This window comes from Cuculus canorus, chromosome 27 (genome assembly GCF_017976375.1).
Source record: "Cuculus canorus isolate bCucCan1 chromosome 27, bCucCan1.pri, whole genome shotgun sequence".
NCBI lineage: Eukaryota > Metazoa > Chordata > Aves > Cuculiformes > Cuculidae > Cuculus > Cuculus canorus.
In genome coordinates this window covers 3,072,331-3,077,988 of record NC_071427.1, presented here as the reverse complement: position 1 = coordinate 3,077,988, position 5,658 = coordinate 3,072,331, and positions in this window count along the sequence as shown.

Here is a 5,658-nt window from a genome sequence, read left to right as displayed (position 1 = left end):
CCGGGATCTGGCCAGGATCTCACCAGGATCTGGCCAAGGTCTCACCAGGATCTGGCCTTGGTTTTGCCAGGAACTGGCCAGCATCTCACCAGGATCTGGCCAAGGTCTCATCAGGATCTGGCCAGGATCTCACCAGGATCTGGCCAAGGTCTCACCAGGATCTGGCCAGGGTTTTGCCAGGAACTGGCCAGCGTCTCACCAGGATCTGGCCAAGGTCTCATCAGGATCTGGCCAGGATCTGGGCAGGATCTGGGCAGGGTCTCACCAGGATCTGGCTAAGGTCTCAGCAGGGTCTCACCGGTATCTGGCCAAGGTCTCACCAGGATCTGACCAGGGTCTCACCAGGATCTGGCCAGGGTCTCACCAGGATCTGGCCAGCATCTCACCAGGATCTGGCCAAGGTCTCACCAGGATCTGACCAAGGTCTCACCAGGATCTCCCCAGGATCTGGACAGGGTCTCACCAGGATCTGGCCAAGGTCTCAGCAGGGTCTCACCGGAATCTGACCAAGGTCTCACTGGAATCTGGTCAGGGTCTCACCGAAATCTGGCCAAGGTCTCACCAGGATCTGGCCAGGGTCTTTCTAGGATCTCATCAGGGCGTGCCAGGGTCTCATTGGGATCCAGCTGGGGTCTCACCAGGATCTGGCCAGGGTTTGAACGGGTTCTTACTGGGATCCAGCCAGGATCTCAATGGGATTTGGTCAGGTTCTCACTGGAATTTGGCCAGAGTTTCAACGGGTTCTTATTAGGATCCGGCCAGGCTCTCACCAAGATCTGGCCAAGGTTTCAACGGGTTCTTACCAGGATCTGGCTGGGATCTCACCAGGATCTGGCCGGGATCTTGCTGGGATCTCACCAGGTTCTGGCCAGGATCTTGATGGGATCTCACCAGGATCTGGCCGGGATCTTGCTGGGATCTCACCAGGATCTGGCCAGGATCTTGCTGGGATCTCACCAGGATCTGGCCGGGATCTTGCTGGGATCTCACCAGGTTCTGGCCAGGATCTTGCTGGGATCTCACCAGGATCTGGCTGGGATCGCACCAGGTTCTGGGCAGCATCTTGGTGGGATCTCACCAGGATCTGGCCGGATTCTTCCCTCGTTCTCATGTCGTTGGGTTTTCCTTTCCAAGGAGAAAAGCTTTAGCCCCGGGGGTTTGGCTGGAGCCGCCGGCCGTCCCGCTGCACCGCGCGGTCGGGGACCGTTTTTACCTCACTCACATCACACTTTGCACTGTACCTTCTTTATTATTATTATTATTATTAATATTAATATTATTATTTTTGAACTCGGGTTACCTCCAGACGGACGCCTGCCGACGCCGGCTTTAGCCAAACCCCCGGCGCTTTCCAAAGCAACCGAAACCAAACTAACCGGGAACGGGAAGAGCTCGGATTCCTTTCAATCCATTTTTCCTCTCCTTCCTTTTGGATTTGGGATCGCCCGAGCTTGGCGTTGACTTGGTTTGTTGGAAACCGCTTCTGGTTTCATCTCGAAAGGAAAGAATCAAGACTTTGAACACCCAAAATGAGAATTTTAGCAGGAAAATGGGAGCTTGGAAACCTCCTCTCGCCGCCGCGGCCGGTTCCGCTCCCTCCCCGGGCTGGGCTGCACCCCAAAAGCTTCATTTTTACCCCAAAAAAATGACTATTAGCACTGTAATATTAATAATATCGATGTTAAAATGAATAATATCAATGTTAAAATGAGTACTATCGATGTTAAAATGAGTACTAATAATATTATTAATAATATTAATGATGATATTAATGTTATTAATAGCATTATTACTGTTTATAGTGATGATATTGATATCAATATTCATTATATTGGTATTATTAATATTAATTTCCATCCTCGCCCCTCCCCAGATGAGTATTATCACTGTAATATTAATAATATTGATGGTGGTATTAATCATATCAACGTTAATATTGATAATATTAATAATATCGATGTGACTGTGACGTTAATATTGATAATATTAATAATATCAATGTTAATATGATGATATTGATATAGTATCAATGTGACTATAACGTTAATATTGATAATATTAATAATATCAATGTGAATGTGATGTTAATATTGATAATATTAATAATATCGGTGTTAATATGATGATATTGATATAATATCAATGTGACAAAAACGTTAATATTGATACTATGAATACTATCGATGTGACTATGATGTTAATATTGATAATATTAATAATATCGATGTTAATATGATGATATTGATATAATATCAATGTGACAATAACGTTAATATTGATACTATGAATACTATCGATGTGACTATGACGTTAATATTGATAATATTAATAATATCGATGTTAATATGACGTTAGTATTAATATTAATAATATCGATGTTAATCTCAATGTTAGCAATAGTATTAAGGCTGATTATAGTGATGATATTAATGTTGATAATCATTATATTGGTATTATTAATGTTAATTTTTATCCTCTCCTTTCCCCAAAGGAGTATTATCACTGTAATGTTAATAATATCAATGTCAATATTAATAATACCCATGTTAAAATTGATAACATCAACGTTAATATTAGTAATATTAATATCAATGTTAACATGGGTAATAGCAACGTTAATATTAGTAATATCAAAGTAGATATTAATAATATCAATGTTAATATTGGTCATATTGATATCAATGTTAATATTAACATCATATAATAGTATTAATGCTGATTATATTGATCATCTCGATGCTGATATTTGTAATATTGGTATTATTAATATTTTGTATCCTCTCCCCATCCCGGATTAGTGTTATCACTGTAATATTAATACTATCAAGGTTAATATTGATAATATCAATGTCAATATGAATACTATCCATGTTAATATTGGTAATATTAATAATATCCATGTTAATATTGATAATATTAATAATATCGATGTTAATATTGATAATATGAATACTCTCCATGTTAATATTGATAATATTAATAATATCCATGTTAATATTGATAATATTAATAATATCAATGTTAATATTGATAATATGAACACTATCCATGTTAATATTGATAATAACATCAATGTTAATATTAACGTTATTATTAGTAGTAAGGCTGATTCTAGTGATGATATTAATGTTGATATGGATTATATTGATGCTATTAATATTAATATCGCTATTATTAATATTAATATCAAGGCTATTACTGCACAAAGCCCTTCGAGGCAGGTTTTTCTCCCAAAATGAAGCAGTTTGGTGACAGCAGGAGGAGGACCGTGGATGGCGAGAGGGGGGATCCAGAGGGGATGGGGATGCAGGAGCTCCTACCCGTGAGCATAAATCTTTATTGTTATCCTCTCCCTCCCCCAAAAATTAGTATTATCGCTGTAATATTAATAGCGTCACTGATAAAATGAATATTATTCACAATATCAACGTTAAAATTGATAATAGTAATAATATTAATGTTACCATTGACGTTATGAATGGCATTCATGCTGATTACAGTGATGATATTAATGTTGATAGGAACGATGTTGGGATTATTAATATTAATATTGCTATTATTAATATTAATATCGCTATTATTAATATTAATATCAAGGCTACTACTGCACAAAGCCATTCGAGGCAGGTTTTTTCTCCCAAAATGAAGCAGTTTGAGGACGATGGATGGCGAGAGGGGGGATCCAGAGGGGATTGGGATGCAGGAGCTCCTATCGATGCTGCGGATGCTCCGGGGGGGGAGGACCAGAGACACTTGGATTTATTGATTCCTTTGCCCCATCGTTATCTTTTTACACCGATTTTCCCCTTTTTCGCCCCAAAACCCTTCACCCTCTCTGCGTGAGACACAATCGCCCCCCGATTCCGACCCCCTCGCTATCGATTCCTCAGGTTTGAGCCCTTTCCAGGTGCCTGGAGCCCCCCCTCCTTTCAGTTTTACGCCTGGGGAAGCCACAATCTCAGGGCACTGGGGATTTTTCCAGCCTTTTTTTTGTTGTTTTCCAGGGGTTTTTTTGTTTTCCAGCTTTTCTTCTGTTTTTCCACCTTTTTTTTTTTTGTTTTTCACCTATTTTTTCTTATTTTTCACCTTTTTTTTGTTTTTTTCCCCACCTTTTTTTGGGTTTTTCCCCCTTTTTTTTTTCCCCACCTTTCTTTTTCCCCACCTTTTTTTTTCGTTTATCCACTTTTTTTTGGTTTTCCCCTATTTTTTTGTTTTCCCACCTTTTTTTGGTTTTTTCCCACTTTTTTTTTGTTTTTTTTCCCACCACTTTTTGGTTTTTTTCCCAATTTGTTCCCCAATTTTTTTATTTTTTCCCCAATTTTCCCCCAATTTTTGTTTTTTCCCAATTTTTTTTTTGGTTTTCCACCTTTTTTTGCTTTCTCCACCTTTTTTTTTTTGTTTTTTCCACCTCTTTTTGTTTTTTCCACCTTTTCTTATGTTCCAGATTTTTTTGCTTTTCCACCTTTTTTGGGTTTTTTCCACCTTTTTTTTGTTTTCTTCCCCAATTTTTTTGGTTTTTCCCCCAATTTTTTTTGTTTTCCCCCAATTTTTTTGGTTTTCCCCAAATTTTTTTTGTTTTTTCACCATTTTTGAGGGATTTTCCACTTTTTTTTCCCCTCGTTTTCCTTTCTCCCACCTTATGTTTCTTCCAGCTTTTTTTTCTTTTTTCCAGCTTTCTTTTGAGCTTTCTTTTCATTTTCCTTTTTTCCTGTATTTTTCCAGCCTCATCTTGGTCTTTTTTCCCATCTATTTATTGCTTTTCCAGCTTTCTTTTTAATTCCCCAACCTTTTTGGTTATTTTTTTCCCCACCTCTTTATTCTTTCCGACTCTACTTTTATTTTTTCCAGCCCTTTTCTAGTTTTTCCACCTTTTTTTTTTGTTTTCCAGCCTTTTTCTGCAGTTTTATTCCAGCTTTTCCTTGGTTTTCCAGCTTTTCTTTGTTCATTTGTTTCCCAGCCATTTTTTTTGGTATTTTTTTTTACCTTTTCTTTGTTTCCCAGCCCTTTCTTGGGGTTTTTTCACCTTCTTTTGCTTCTCTCCAGCCTTTTATTTTTGTTTTCCAGCATCTCCTTGCTTTTTTCCAGCCACATTTTCCTTTCCAGCCACTTTTACTTCCCCAGCCACATTTCTTCTGTATTTCCCAACCACTTTTTTTCTTTCCCAGCCTTTTATTTGGTTTTCCAGCCATTTCATTTTCCATTTTCCATCCTTTTTTCATTTTTTCCCACCTTTTCCATCATTTTTCAGCCTTTTTCTATTTTTATTTCCCAGCCTTATTTTTGTTGGTTTTTTCCCCAGACTCTTTTTTTGTTTTCCAGCCTCATTTCTATTTTTTAGGGCTTTTTTTTGAGCATTTTATTTTTTTCCCCCACCTTTTTGCTTTTACCTCCACCTTTTTGATTTTTTTTCCCAGCCTTTTTATTTCCCCCTCTCATTTTTATTTTTTCCCTGCCTATTTTTGATTTTTCCAGCCTATTTGGGTTTTTTTTTCCCAATCATTTTGAGTTTTTCCATCCTTTTTATTTCTTTTTCAGCCTTTTGGGGTTTTTTTTCCCATCCTTTTTGATTTTTCCCCATCCTTTTTGGTTTTTCCCAGCCTTTTTGGGTTTTTTCCCTCAGCCTTTTTTCCTTTTCCAACCTTTTCTTCCTTATTTTTC